The 16,543-nt window shown below is 39.7% G+C and overlaps 1 long non-coding RNA gene across 2 annotated transcripts in view; it reads left to right on the forward strand.

The window, feature by feature from the left end:
- The window catches only part of LOC123569868 (uncharacterized), a 662,349-nt gene that overhangs the window by 382,042 nt on the left and 263,764 nt on the right, over positions 1–16,543 (forward strand). For both annotated transcript variants that reach the window (XR_010582501.1, XR_010582502.1), the window contains exon 2: positions 10,519–10,980. This is a non-coding gene — a long non-coding RNA (uncharacterized lncRNA). The remainder of the gene's footprint in view (positions 1–10,518; positions 10,981–16,543) is intronic.

Raw genomic sequence — 16,543 nt, forward strand, 5'->3', positions numbered from 1 at the left:
TAGACATTAGTTGCACACAAGAAGCCCTCCTCATGTTCCATTCCTCTGTCTACTCCTGAAAGTAACCACTATCATGGTTTATAATAACATGTATTAATTTACCTGTCTTATAACTTGGTAGAATAGAATTTTATATTATAGACTCTTTTGTTTCAACATTATATTCTTAGATCCAGACATGTTTTGACATGTAGCGATACTTTATTCATACTCATTACTGTATAGTATTTATTCCATCAATATATCGCAATTTATCTATCTGATAGTCTATTGATGGGCATTGGGATTTCAAGTCTAGGCTATTATGGATAGTGCCACTATGAATTTTTAAATATCTTTTGATGAATATGTTTATGCCTTTCAGTTATTCATAGTCTAAAACATATCCTAGAACTTGAATTCCTGTACCTGTTGACCAACTTCTCCCCATTTCTCCCACTCCCAGCCCCTACTAACCACCATTCTATTCTTTCTATGAATTCAACTTGTTTAGATTCCATATATAAGTGAGATAATGCATTGTCTGTCGTTCTGTGTCTGGCTTTTTTTCACTTAACATAATGTCTTAGGAGTTTTCTTTATACATATATATTCAGGAATATATATATATTCAATAACATATATATGTTGTTTTTTAAATAACATTTTTATTGAGGATGTGTATTTTTAGTAGAGACGGGGTTTCACCGTGTTAACCAGGATGGTCTCGATCACATGACCTCGTGATGTGCCCGCCTCGGCCTCCCAAAGTGCTGGGATTACAGGCATGACCCACCACGCCCAGCCAAGTATTTATTTTTATACTGTAGTAAATAATATTTTTAAATTTCATTGTCTATTTATTCTTGAGATGTAAAAAAAATTATTTTTATTAAAATATGCTGGCAATTTATCCAGTAATTTTGCCAAATTTACTTTATTTAATTAAAATATTTAGCTATAGATTTTGGGAGTATATTCTGTATATATAATCATCTTAACTCTGAATAATGATATGTTTTTATTTATATATATACACACACATAAATATATATATATTCAGACTTAATACATACCGCCAAACAGTTTTGCAAAGAAGCTATTACAATTTGCACTCCCATCAACAGAGTATGAGTTCCTATTATTTAAATTGTTGTCAGCACTTGTCACTGTCTTTTTTTCAATTTAACCATGTAAGTCCTTCAATTTTGTTTTTCTCACTCAAAACTGCCTTGGTTATCCTTAGCCTTTGCATTTCCATGTAAATTTTATGATTAAGGTTGCAAATTTTCACAAAATCTGCTGTGATATAGATTGGAATTGACCTGAATCTATGTATTAATATAGAGAGAATGAACATATTTCCAATAGTGAGCCTTCCTGTTCACAAACATGGTGTACCCTTCCAGATACATTGACGTTATTTACAAGTGCTCTTAATAATGTTTTCTCGTTTCATTGTAGAGGTCCTCCACATTGTTTGCTAGGTTTATTCTTAAGTATTTATTTATTTATTTATTTATTTATTTATTTATTTATTTAGAGACGGAGTCTCACTCTGTGGCCCAGGCTGGAGTGAGCGGCGCCATCTTGGTTCACTGCAAGCTCCGCCCCCCGGGTTCCCGCCATTCTCCTGCCTCAGCCTCCCGAGTAGCTGGGACCACAGGCGCCGCCACCACGCCCGGCTAATTTTTTGTGTTTTTAGTAGAGACGGGGTTTCCTCGTGTTAGCCAGGATGGTCTCGATCTCCTGACCTCGTGATCCACCCGCCTCAGCCTCCCAAAGTGCTGGGATTACAGGTGTGAGCCACCACACCTGGCCAGCATTCTCTTTCCTAACCTTCAAATGGGAACTTAGGTTATTGATTTTCTATCTTTATTCTTTTTCTTCTATATTCCTTCTGTATACTTCCTTCTAAGTAGTGCTTGATCTGTATACTCCATATTTTGATAGATATTTCATCAGTTAAAATATTTTCTAATTTTCATTTTTAATTCTACCTTGACAGAGGAGCTATTTGGAAGCTTCCAGCTTACTCTCTGAATAGTTGGATATATTATATTTAGCATTTCATTATTTACTTCTATTTTAATTACAATATGGGAAGAGCATATACTCTGATTTATCTGAATATTTCAAAGTGTATTAATATAAGTTTTGGTAAATTTATACATGCTATTGAAATGAAGTTTTATTCCATTATTGTTAGTTGTAGTATTCTGGTAGTATTCTGTATGTTACAATTAGAATGAGTCATTTAATATTGGCCAGTCTTTTGGTTGCCTTCTTTTATTACTTATTGAGAGAGAGATGTTAAATTCTCTATGATTGTAGATCTTTCTCTTACTTCCGTCTATCTTTACCTCATATTTATTTATTGTATGATTCATTTTATTTACACAATTTATAGCCTATTTATATTATTTATATTCTATATATTTAAAATATTAACTGGTACATAGACATTAATATTTGTTGTACTTTCCTGTTTATCATAATAAACTATCCTTCTCTATCTCTGTTTATGCACTATTACTGCTTTTTGCCTTAAAAAAGCAGTAATTTTTCTACTTTGCCTGATACTATATTGCGACACAAGCTTTCCTTTAGTTAGTGATTGTATAGTATACCCTTTTTCTATTCCTTTACTTGCAAACTTGCATGCATCTATTACAATGATTCTCCTATAAGCAAATATAACTAGATATTGTTTATTTTATCCACTCTAAGAATCTTAGATTTTTAATTGTAATATTTAGTCTACTCACAATTAATCCAGTTGCTGATATATTTGGGTTTATGTGCATCATCTTACTTTTCATTTTTCTGTGTGACCCATCTGCATATTGCTATTCCTTTTTCTCTTTTTCAAGTGTGTGAATCAACTACTTATTAATTTTCCTTTTCCCCTTTATTAAGTGGTTACCTATGATTCTCCAAGCTTACTATTCCCTGAGACTTGCGATCCCTGACATTTTACCACCTAACAGGGTTTAGGAACTTTTCCCTTTATCTGACCCTTTTGCATTATTGTTATCTTGTGTTTTAACTCTATTATTTTTTAAACTCCAGAAGACTTATCATTTATTACTGTTGTATAGGTCATAGGTATTTATATTTACCCACGTAGTTACTCTCTCATTATTCCTTATTCTTTCTTGCATTTCCATGTTCCCATCTGAGGCCATTTTTCTTTTTCCTGAAAAACTAATTTTATTATCTGAGTGCAGTTGTCCTTTCTCCATTATGGCTTTTCTTAAAATGTCTTTATTTTGTGTCTATTTCTGAACGATTTTTGATGGATATAGAATTCTAGATTAGAAGCTGTTTCAGCGCTTAAAGATAACTGTGTTTACACGATGAAATGGAAGTCTTTTTGCAGTTTTAGTTGCTTCTGTAAAAAAAGTTGTGTCTTTTTTTCTGACTGCTTTAAAACTTTTTCCACTTTGTCTTAGGTTTCTAGTGTGTTCACTAAGATCTGCCTTATAGTATCTTTCTTACTATTTCTTCTGTATAGGTTGCCTACACTTCTTGAATCTGAAAGTTGATGTCATAAATCACTTCGGCAACATTCTCAGTTTATCTGCTTTTATATTATTTTTGTCTCATTTTTCTCCTTTTCCTCTTTCTGAAACTGTATGCGTATTAAAACATTTCATTAAATTTCATGCATCTCTTTTATTTTGTTCATTTTTAATTTTTTTTGGTCTTCTCTTTGATTCAGTTTTTCTGATTCAGCTCCTCTCTATGATTCAGATCAATTTTCTATTGATCTGTCTTACAGAATCCTCTTTTATAAACCAAGCTATCAATTTATTGATTTTGGTTATTTTGTTTCTTTTCATCTCTAGGATTTCTACTCAATTCTTATTACAGATAGCAATATTCTGTTAAAATTGCAACCTTTATTATATTCTTTATCTATTTCTCCATCTTTCTCTTTATTTCCTTTATTTTAAAAACCAGAAATATTTGCAAAACTTTGTTTCCAACTCCGATATTTAGATCACCTGTAGGTCTATTTGTTTCCATTAATTTTCCCCTTAGATTTTGTTCTAAGGTTCCCTTTCTTAAATTTTCTAGAAATTTTTGGTTAAATATCAGTGTCTTTACAAATATTTATAGTCTCCTAATTATTTTACATCCTGCAGAGAACAGTCACTGTTTCCTTGGCAAGGTAATTGAAGGAAGGAAAGATCATTTTAATTTAACTCAATTTGAGATTAAACTGACTCTCAACTGGACTGCAGACTCCTAAGTTTTCGTCTGCTTTTGATGTGATCATACTCTTGGCAGAACCTGCTGAAGGCTTCCAACTCAGAGCCTGGAGAATTTCCTGGGGCCTTTTCTCCTGGTGAGGTCTCTACTGCAATTCCTAGACCTGCACTGTTCTGCCTTTCAGAGGTTCTCTTCTGCTTAAACTTGCTGCTTCAGAATTCCTCAAATGTCTTTAGGGAAAAACAATACACAGGGGATATATGGAAAACGTATGTATCTTCTGCTCAGTTTTGCTGTGAATCTAAAATTGCTCTTAAAAATAAAGTCTATGTTTTTTAAAACCCCAAAACAGTAGCAGGCTTAGTTTTTTACTCTCCTTCCCACTGACATGCTGGCCTTTCAGGTTTCTAAATTTGTCTTTCCAGCTGAGCTCCATCAGACTACCAGAGTCTCTGCAGGTTCCTGTGTACTCAGTGGCAGTCCTCTGGCAGGGAAAACCCTGCATTTTTACCTCCTTCCCTTCGTCTAGATAAAGCTAATGCCTCCAGAGTAAAAATGTTGCAGAACGTCCGTCATCCAGCACCCCAGCAGCGTCACGTCCCTGGGATCTTAATCCCCGGTGATGTCTGATTTAGTAGCTCTTCCCAGGCTTTACACCGATTTATCTGTGTGTATTTCATCCAATTTTTAACATTTTGCTTTTCTTGTAAGGAGTATAGGTCTTATCCCAAGCTATTCTGTTATACTTGAAAATGGAATTCCTCCTAAGTAATGTCATTATGATTATTATCTAATACACAGATCTGTTATAAAGCTTTTTTGTTGTTTATGGAGTTAACCTTGTTTGTTTAGAGGTACATAGATATAGTTTAACATGAGATTTCCCCTAAGAATTTTACCCATATATATAAGCTGCAGATAAATACTCTTCTTCTTGAACAACTAAGAATAAATTGTGAAGCACATGAAAGAGAGTCATAAATTACAAATATTTAGTATAATTAATGTTTAAATGTTTTGGTAGAGATTTTAACACTAAAGAAATTTAATTGATCTTGTAATTTTTACTTAGCACTGTGCATAGGTTCTAGAAGAAAACTCTAACAAAATGAATAAACAGTGAATTCTGATTAGTTTTTTTAAATGTCATTAAATTTTTTTTGTGGGCTGGGTGTCTCGTGCCTGTAATCCCAGCACTTTGGGAGACCGAGGCAGGTGGATCACGAGGTAAGGAGTTAGAGACCAGCCTGACCAACATGGTGAAACCCCGTCTCTACTAAAAATACAAAAAAAAAAAAAAAAAAAAAATTAGCCAGGCATGGTGGCATGCTACTCAGGAGGCTGAGGCTGGAGAATCGCTTGAACCCAGGAGGCAGAGGTTGCAGTGAGCCGAGATGGCGCCAGTGCACTCCAGCCTGAGAAACAGTGAGACTCCATCTCAAAAAAAAAAAAAAAAGGGCCGGGCGCTGGTGGCTCACGCCTGTAATCCCAGCACTTTGGGAGGCCAAGGCAGGTGAATCACGAGGTTAGGACATAGAGACTGGCTAACACGGTGAAACCCTGTCTCTACTAAAAAAATTGCAAAAAATTAGCCGGGCGTGGTGGCGGCGCCTGTAGTCCCAGCTACTCGGGAGGCTGAGGCAGGAGAATGGCGGGAACCCGGGAGGCGAAGCTTGCAGTGAGCTGAGATCTTGTGACTACACTCCAGACTGGGGGACAGAGTGAGACTCCTTCTCAAATAATAATAATAATGTTAATAATAATTTATGAATACTGATTAGGAAACAAGATTTTGACTGAGAAAAATAAGCCAATAACTATGAAATAAAATACTTTGGTTCCAATTTGATTGACAAAATAAATAACGGTATTGCATTATTACTCAAAACATAAATATCCATGAGTCCGTACTCATAAATAAATGATAGAATAAATAAATAGGAAGTGGACAAGTATCCTGTGCAGAAGAATCTCAAATACTTTATACAGATACCCTTAAAGAAGCAGACTGTATCTCCCTATTCCTGAAATGTGGGCTGTGCAGAGTGAAATCATTTTTTCAATGAGTACAGTATGGAAATAGTGAAAGAGTAAACCTTCAGTGGAAAAAATCTGACAAATACCACCTGAGCCGGATGATCAGAGTCAGCCTCGCCAGTGATAATTCATATTGACAGCATGTACTATTGATCTGATATAAGGAGAAGGGCACTTTACTTCTGCAGTCTTCTTCCCAAAATACATGGCCCCAGTCTTAGCATAAGAAAAAGATGAGACAAACCCCCCAGAATGGGCATAGTACAAAACACCAGGACTCCTAGAATATGTCAAGGTCATCAAAAACGAGCGATGTCTGAGAAAGTGTCACATTGTACTGGGGCCTACAGAGACATAACAACTAAATGTCACACAGTATCCTGGATGGGATCCTGGGACAGAAGGACGACATTCGGTGAAAAATCAAGGCTATATGAATAAAGCATAACTTTGGTTAATAATAACATATGAATATTGTTTCAGTAGCTGTGACAAGCATACCCTAGTAATGAATGATGTTAATTATAGGGAAAAACTGGATGCAAGGTATATATATGAGGGCTCTGTACTGTCTTTGCAACTTTGTTGTCAGCTAAGAATATTCTGAAGTTTTTTAAAAGTTTGTTTTAAAAAAGTTTGCTTTCACTGTGTAAGATAATGGCATATTATGCCAGTTTTCCCTATTCCCAGTACACATAACGTAACTTAAATTTCTGAACAGCTAGTTGCAAGACTAAAGTGAGTTTCTCATTACAGGTTGAAGTAGTCATTTACTAATTGTCAGTAACTCTGAATAAATTATATAAATATAATGTATACAAGACCAAAGCCAAACAAAATTGATTATATTTTTACTCTAAATTTAACCTATAATTTCATGAAATATTCTTCATACCCTGAGTATGTAGGCAATTAGATAAAAGTGATACTTGGGTTGAGGAAAAATTTATTGAAGTATGTTAAGTTTGCAAACATTTTTAATAGAGTCCTACCTAGATGCTGCTTCTAGCCTGGCAATTATTTATCTCACCATATCACCTCGCTTCATAGTATACTTTGCTATGTAGAATGAATAAAGTTTTTGGTAAAAATTCCGTTTGTCTTTTACAAATGTATAGTATATTCCAAGAGCAAAATCTAAGTTGATTACTTATTTACTTATTTATTGTTTATTAAAACAGCATTGTTTTGAATTAATCACTCAACTGTAATGACAATTGGGATGACAATTTTGTGACTAAGAATTTCAGCACCATTGTTCTTAGTCTAATCACTTGCTTTAATAATTAGTAAATCATTAGATCACTTCCTTGTCCAGTTAGATTTTTGTTCATTTTTATAACTTAAAAATGCTATTTCAATAAAGATTATAAAACTACTTGAATTTACAATACACATTTGACATTTAAAAACACAGAAAATATTTATAATTTTTACTACACGTGCAAACTGCCTGGCTGAATTTGCACAAATCTGATATTTTCTGTCTTAGCTCTATAGTCACTTGTCTCCAAACTCTCATGACCTTCTTTTTATAGATTATGCCTAAGATACCATCTCTAATTAAATTTCTGTGTAGTGTGAATAATTCAATTTATCAAACTCTTGTCATTGAGACAACCAATTCCCCATATTCGATGTAGTTATTAATTTCAATTCCTCTCGATAACATCTTCATTGACAGACAGCATCCCTTCATTTTTGTGGACCTCACAGATAATTTACACAGGAGAATTTGATATGTTTTTGTTTATTTTTTCCTCCAGAAAAAGAATCCTAAAAAAGATTCTTGTGAAAGCACTAGACACAAAGATGTTGACATGTTATGCCTCTAAGCAACGTAATTTATGTTTGGGGGAAACGCCCAGTGTTGGGTTCTGACCATCAATATTTCTGAAAAAAAAAATATAGACTTTACAACAAAACAGTTTACTTTTTTAGTATAGATTATCAAATAAAAAGGATGGGTTGAGCAATTATGCAACCTGTAGCAACTTATATCAGAAATAGAAATAACCCAGATTCAAAAATAACTTACAGGCCCATCAGTCAATCAAATAAGGGTGCTACTGAAAAAAGACCTAAATATCTCAGTCACAACAAGGACAGCTATTTTCAGAGAGGGCACTGTAGACAAAAACACTGTTTGCAGCTGCAACCCAGCCCTACGGAGGGCTACAGACTGGGTTGGGAGAGAGGCCGGTAATGAGCAAAACGAACTCTGTCGCCTAGCTCTCCAGTGAGAAATGCAGGCCAATCAGACCATTTTTAGCCTGCCACAATTGTCCAGGGAGCCTCAGGGCACAAAGGTTGCACAACTGCACCCTTGAATAAACACATATTTGGATTAGTGTCATAAGAGCATGCACGATTGGCTTTTCTCCAAAGCCCCACATTTTGACTGCTGGGACAGGGAATAAAGCAATGTATTATACGGTAACCAGTGGGCCCAGGGGCAAGAGAAAGAATCCATCCAAGCGTCTCAGACCACAAGCCATAAAGCTGCCTGCTGGAACTGCAAGCATCCACAAAGAGCCCATCACTCCTTCGTCTGCCTGAGAAAACTTTCAATGCCTGGTCCTAAGAAGCAGAAAGAGCCACACTGGCTAGGAGGGGGCTAGTGATAGAATCGGAGGAAGATGAATGAACCACATGTTAAGCTGCTTCACTGTGGAGCCCAGTTTCAAAGCCCTGGTAAATAATTTGCCATCCACTGTTACCTGGAATAGGATGAAAGGCACTGTGTGAGTCGATCCATTACACTACTTAAGATAACTTTGAAAACATGGGAAAACAAAGTCATTCCATTGCCTTTGAAAGTAATATAATCTTGCAAAACTACTTTGGTTCTTAAATAAAATATAAATTGGATGTTGGCATTTGCAATATGAACCGAAGAATTATGATGGGAAGAGTTCACGTGACTGCATGCATCATCAGTCATGGAAGAATAGGAACAGCTTTGGAAGACAGCATGGAGAGGATGAGGCGCCAGTGCTTTCCCATCGTCAGAGCCCTCAGGCTCTGAAAGAGTGGCCCTGGGAGCAATCTGGAGAAAGGTGGCACTGGCATGGCAATGTCATCTGTTTTTCATATGCCCCTAAGTGAGCTCCAAGGCTGGAAAACCATAATTTGGGAACTTCTCCAGGCCTTCTAAAACCATGGTGCATAAGTTTCTGAGAGTATTTATAAGTGACAGTCATACTTCCAAGTACCATTAACTAGAGTACTCTATTCATGACATATCCTACTTGGTTTAGATATGATAACTCACTCAGCAATTCATTTACTTATGCACTCATTTATTCACCTAATGTCTATTGATTATTCAGAATGCATCAGGCACTTGATCCAGCTGCTCAGAATACAAGATATACACCTAAAGTCTGACTTTCATTCATTAACAACCACATGGATGAAGAAAACATAAAAAAAGAAACCGTTAAAATATAGCTGGATTATAACCTAGCTCGCATTTGCACAGAGAGCTATAGAAGTCAGCAGCTAACAGTTAGCTTTGGGACAAAATTCATAAGATGAATGCTTCTTAGGACATGTCACTTATGCAAAGGTTCAGTATTAAATACTTCAAGTCTTGAAACTTCTGAGGACCTCTACAGTTGCTTTACAAAGCAATATGTGGGCTCTGTTTAGTAGAAATATTTATCAGTTACTAGTTTATTGGCCCATATACTTTGTACCTCATCCCAGGCCATTCTTCTCAGCCTGGAGGAAATTTGATAGTTATTAAGGACATACAATGTAATAAAGTGTATATAGGTGAGAATGTATTTCCTTTCTCTGTCAGCTGAGAGGACCCAGAAGCAATAACACTCCAGTAGCAATTAGCACAGCTCCTGCCCAGATCATGGCTTCTAATACCATTCTCCAACAAAGGAAGCCTAAGCCCCTTGCAGAAATAGGTGATTCTAGGGCTAAGGCAGAAAAAGGAGGATGAGCCTGGGGCATCTTGTAGTGTCAGTAAGTAAGGCAGCATTTAAAACAAACAAAACACCCCAAAAACCCACCTGACGATGATGGGGGTTATGTCCAAGGGACACAAGAGCCAACTGAAAGAGCCCAAATTGCCACATACACAGCAATTTGAGCAACCGAAAACTAACACAGGATTGGATCATAACCCAGAGTTGATTACCCATATCCACGTGTCCATATTGTTATCAATTAATCGTTGAATAAATAAATACCTGAGAAAGAAGAGATGCAAATCCTGTGCAGAATCATTCCATTTAATGTATAATTTACATTCTCTTCTCCTTCCAGGAAGTGGAGCATCACATCTCACCCTGCTGTAAGTGTGAGCTATACAGAGTGCCGTTCTGCTGAGGAGTGCATGTGGAAAGGTGAGGAAAGCAACCACAGCGGATACAGTTGAGAAACTCTACCTCAGCCCCGCGGCCAAGGGCAGCATGAACAGTGACACATTACGTTGGTGGCATATACTCACATGATGTGGTGATGAGAAGAGCATTTCCTCCCCCAAACCCGTAACCCCATTCTAATAATGAGAAAACTATCAGAAAACCCCAAACTCAGGCACAGAGTGCAAAGTGCCTGACCAGCACTCCTCAGAACTGTCAAGGTCGCCAAAAAGATGGACAGACCCAGCAACTGCCACAGCCCAGAGGAGCCTACGATGAGATGAATAAATGTCGTATAGTATCCTGAATACCATCCATGAGCAGAAAAAGGACATTGGGTGAAAACCAAGGACATCTGAATAAGGTATGGACTTTAGTTAATAATAAGGATCTGTATTGATTCGTTGATTGTGACCAAAATACCGTAGTAGTATATAAGGTGTTAACAATAGGGAAAACTGGGCACGGGGCAGGTGGGAACTCTTGGTATTAATTTTGCAACTTTTTTGGTAAATTTATAACTATTCTAAATAAAATATTTATTCTAAAAAAGGTAGAAACTTAGAATTCCCTCTGGTAGCCTCTCTGCTGTGCCCTTTATGACAAAGGTGAGAAGGGAGGAAGGAAAGGGAGGTCCTTGGATGGCAAAGGTGAAGGGAGTGAAAGCTCCATTCCTCCTTCGTCCGTCTGTGAGAGTAGGGCCTCTTACCGTCCGGGGTGCCTGAGTCTGAAAGGCACTGTGGCTCTGAGAGGGCATTTGGCTTGTACACAGCAAGCAGGGAAGTGGGAATTCACAGGAGGAGCCCTGAATCGGCTGCCGGAGCTGGGGTGCCTGTTCCTGTAATGATTGCACTGAAATTACTTCCATCCCGAATGGAATACACATATGCTCTCCCCAGAGAAAGGGGCTGGTTTTTTATGTGAGACTTGTTTTTAAAATCATCACTTGCTGTTGATGCGTATGCAGTGACATCATGGTGCTGGTCATAAAAATATAGTGAAAGCAGGAGAGACATATCATCTTTTGTCCACACTTAGACAAACAACGAACATTTAGAAAATTCCAGGTTGTTGCTGTCAAGTACTAAAGCCACCACCATCTGCAGAAGGCATGGCAACCCAAGGTGAAACCCTAAAATGGAATCTCTCTGAGTCAGGGTCTCTGCCCACTGAACCAGCCTGAAGGTTAAGCAAGGTCAAGAAGCAGCTGCAGGGGATGAATCACCAGCTTCCTCCTCACCAGCAGGGACTCCAGCCTGCTCGGCATCTGATGTTATGTCTGTGTACCTGCTTTCTGGTCTCAGGATACCTCTGCTAGCCGTGACATCTTGAACTCTCTTGACATGAGTGTGCCTCTTTGCTGGCCCCTGTCCGAGTTTGTCCTCTCACATGAAGGGTGATTCTGTCCTGGCAAATCAATCTTATCAGGTTTGATTGCCGGATCCTCTTTTATTAGGAAGTATATGGCCTGAAAATGCATGGATTCAAGCACTTTTCAGAATGTTGGACAGATCTGCAGAGATTAAAGGGCGGGTGTCCACACTCAAGGGGACAGTTGTTTGCAGAGCTGGATGTCCTTACTGAACTCTGGAGGGTTGGCAGCAGGTGCGGTTTGGTGGAGAGAGATCAGGATCATTTAGAGTGCCTTATACTCCCTGCACATGCTCTTGGAAATAATGCTATACTCTCTCCCAAACAGTGGGTGTTCAAACCCCCCACATAGGGAATACTGTTGATGTGAGTCGCTGTTACTTGTGACAGCTTCTTACTCCACAGAAGTGCTGAACACAGGTAATCGGGCCACATTCCTTGGTGCAGAGTGATGCTTAAATATCACAGTCCCTCCATCGTGGTTGGTAACCAGCCACTCTTCTGAGCCTCGATGTGACTGGACGCTCCCCCTTCTCTCCCAGGCCCTGCATCACCCAGCCCTCCCCAAAATTCAGTGGCAACAGATGCCTGACACAGGATGCAGTTGCAAGGGTGCTGAGGGTCCCTGCTTCAGTGCCTCAGCCGCTGCTGTCACTGGGATATCTCAGCCGCTGCTGTCACTGGGATATGCCAGAGCATATGCCAGCATTTAGGGCGTCACTGCTGGCTGTGCTGAAGGTAGAGAGCTGCTGCAGATAGAATGAACCAGAACCTTTGAGGGGGCTGGAGCTTCTGTATTTTTTGATGACTTGTCCAATTGGGAACTACTAACCAAGGCTTCACTATTCCTGTTTGCTGAGTATTTGTTGGTAAAGGGCTAAGTAATTGTGTGTGTGTTCGTGTGTATGTGTGTGTGTGTGTGTAATTGCAGATTTTTACTGGGTGTGTTGAAGTAGGAGGAGGTAAGGCAGTTGCAAAAAATATAACATGCAGACATCAAGAAAGATGGCAATTTACCTGAAGCACATTTTATGCCATCATTGAGCTTATCCCCTGCCTTTTAAAATTTGTCATTAGTTGAACAGACACAGTAAACATCTTTGATCCATTCTTTCAATTATTTGGCTTCCTAAGTATGTTTGCAAACTTGCCGCCTCATCTTCATTGCCTTTGTCATTGATTTTTGAAGCAAGAGTGGCTTCAATAAATTTCTCTTTGCATCTCTATGTCCAATGTCTCCCTCCCCGAGGCCAATCTCCTCCACAGCCATCAAAGTGATGCTTACAAGACCCAAAGCTCATCAAGCCTTTGGCCGCATAGATTCTGCAGGCACTCTCTATCATGTCAGTGTAATGCATTAGTCTCTCAGCGTAACCAGGAGGTGTTGATGATATGATGTGTCTGTTCTTATCTCTTAGCACTGCCTTCGCTCCGCCCACATATACAGGCCTCCTTTCAGATGTATCAAATATTTAAAGTTGTCTGAGCAAACCATGGTCTGGTTGGGGACCCTCTCTCTGCACAGACCACTCCCTCTCCCTGGGAAGCCTCTTCGGCCTTTCTTTCCTTCCTGCTGCCCACCCGTGTCTCCAGTAACTGTGCTGATCCGGTTGACCACTTAGCTTCAGCCTGAACCCTTGGTCACTTCTGGTGAATGCCTGCTCTTGAAAAACGCAAGGCCTTCTTGTCTTTATAGGCCAGTGTATGTACAACTCAGCCATACAGTCATCACCCAAGTGTGTCACACCTTAAGGGAATTCCAGGCCCTCTGTACAGCACACGGCAGGTAATCAGCTGGCGATCATCGAATACACAAATGAATGGTGAGAACAGAAGGAGCCGGCTGGTGGAACAGGCCCAACACCGTGTGGAAGTTGCCAAAACTTGGGCCTTGCACCCTCTGAAGCAATGGCCCAAGCTGAACCTTGGCCCCTTTCAGTCACGGCTGTAGCTGGAGTGTCTGGGACATGGAGCACCAAGTCCTGAGGCTGAACAGAGCAGCGGGACCCTGGGCCAGGCCCACAAAACTATTTTTTCCTCCTGGGCCTCTAGGCCTGTGATGGGAGGAGCTGCTGCCAAGATCTCTGACATGGCCTGAAGACATTTTTTCCCATCGTCTTGGTGATTAGCATTTGGTTCCTCATTACTGATACAGATTTCTGCAGTGGCTTGAATTTCTTCTCAGAAAATGAGTTTTTCTTTTCTATCACATTGTCAGGCTGCAAATTTTCCAAACCTTTATGGCTGCTTCTCTTTTAAACATAAGTTTCTATTTCAGATGACCTCTCCCGAGTTCAGAGTTCCACAGATCTCTAGGTCAGGGCCAAAATGCCACCAGTCTCTTTGCTAAAGCATAGCAAGAGCAACCTTTGCTCCAGTTCCCAAGAAGTTCCTCATCTCCATCTGAGACCACCTCATTCTGGATGTTATTGTTCACATCATTACCAGCATTTTGGTCAAAACCATGCAACAATTTTCCAGGAAGTTCCATACTTTCCCACATCTTCCTGTCTTCTTCTGAGCCCTCCAAACTATTCCAATCTCTGCCCGTTACCCAGTTCCACAGTGACTTCCACATTTTCAGGTTATCTTTATAGCAGTACCCCACTCTCTGTGGTACCAATTTACCGTATTAATCTGTTTTCACATTGCTATAAAGACCTACCTGAGACTATGTCATTTATAAAGGAAAGAGGTTTAATTGACTCACAGTTCCGCATGGCTGGGGAGGCCTCAGGAAACTTACAATCATGGTGGAAGGGGAAGCAGTCACCTTCTTCACAAGGCGGCAGGAGAGAGAAAAGCAGGGGAAACCACTGCTTATAAAACCATCAGATCTAGTGATAACTTACTCACTATCATGAGAACACTGTGGGGGAATCTGCCCCCCATGATTCAGTCAGCTCCCACCAAGTCCCACCAGGTCCATGACCTATAGCTTTATCATCCCTCTATGATGTGTGATGGGCAAACATTCTTTAGAGATAAAAGTTTCCTGTTAAATATTTGGAAATATATTTAGGAAATAATGCTGGTGCACCTGACAAATAGGTGCACTGTTTAGTGACTTCATAGCCCATGTCCCTCCTGGAACACATAACCTCACTGTCTCATTCTAGACTAGGGAAAAGCTGACCCATCCCCCACACAGCTGCAGAGAGATCTTCCTAAATAAGATGTTATCACCCCTCTGGCTTAGGAGAGACAAAACAAACTTCCTATGACTCTCACTACTTTGAACAAATGCTTCACAAAGCCTTTTGCTGTGGGGCTCAAGCCTGCTGCTCCAGAGTCATCTCCTTCTCTTTCTTCCCTCCTGTGCACCTTCAATTTCAGCAACACTGAACAACTAACCTTTCCCAGAACATTCTACATTTGGCCATGTCTTTGTGCCATTGCCTAGCAAGTTCCTTTTGCCTGGGTAGCCTATCTTTACCTTTTCATTTACTCAGGCCGGCACCTTGATCTTGGACGTGCAAGCCTGCAGAACCATGAGAAATAAATTTATGTTGTTATAAGCCACCCACTTTATGTCATTACAGTAGCCAGAATGAACTAAAACGTGTGTGAATGTCAAAATTTTGCTCTGCCCCTTACTTTGGCATTTCAATAGTTAAAATGAATAAAAGGTAGGCATGCCTCATCAGCTTGTGTAACAACTTAAAATGTTTTCAAACAGGCCTTCCAATCCTCCAATCTAGTTCCATTCCTCCCACTTCCAACAATTTCTGGACTCTCCAAAGAGAGGATCAGCGTGTAGCTCAGGGGCCATTCTGCCGACTGCAGCACTATGCAATATATGCCCTGGTTATTCTCTCCTGCTTTAGTTTTAACAGAAGCATCACTGCTGCCACTAGCAATGGTGCACTCACACCATGTTGGCATCTCCTAAGAGCCACAAAGCCATGTTCATCAGGATGTGAGAATGGGATGGGAGTTTCTGAGCAGAGGTGGCATGTGGTTGCCTGTGTCCCAAGGTGGGTCGGCCTGTGTTCAGGATCTCACAAAATATCTCATGAAAATAGTTGTGGGCTTCAGACTCATTCCTTGCTCCCAAATCAAAGTTTAACACAAATCATGGGCTCTTGTGTGTCTCTGGCATGGTTCGTCCTTTGACCCCAAAGCCAATGTTCTTTCCACCATCACCTACTGCTTTACACATCCACAAAGGAAGTGACACACAAGTCTGTCTAAATACAAAACCACAAATCTGTGATTCTTGTTTGTTTGACCTGAGAACATGCTCAGTAATACTTGCCCTGGATCATCCGTTCCCTAAATTGTCTATACCCAAAAGCGTCATAGGCAGAGCTCTGGTGGTTTTAGGAACTTCTCCCAAGTCATCCTTCACCCCACTGACTTGCCATTGTCAAGGTTGCCTGTTACCTTCCAGTGGCCCATCCAATGGGCGCCCTGGTCCTCCTCCCACTGCCTCACTTCTCAGCATCCCACACAGGTGGTTATGCTCTTCCTCAGAATACTGGCTTTCATGACACCGTAGCTTTCCCCAGCTTTGTTAGCCTTACCTCTGAGCTCCACTGAGTGCTTCTCAGGAG

This window comes from Macaca fascicularis, chromosome 17, assembly GCF_037993035.2.
Source record: "Macaca fascicularis isolate 582-1 chromosome 17, T2T-MFA8v1.1".
Classification (NCBI taxonomy): domain Eukaryota; kingdom Metazoa; phylum Chordata; class Mammalia; order Primates; family Cercopithecidae; genus Macaca; species Macaca fascicularis.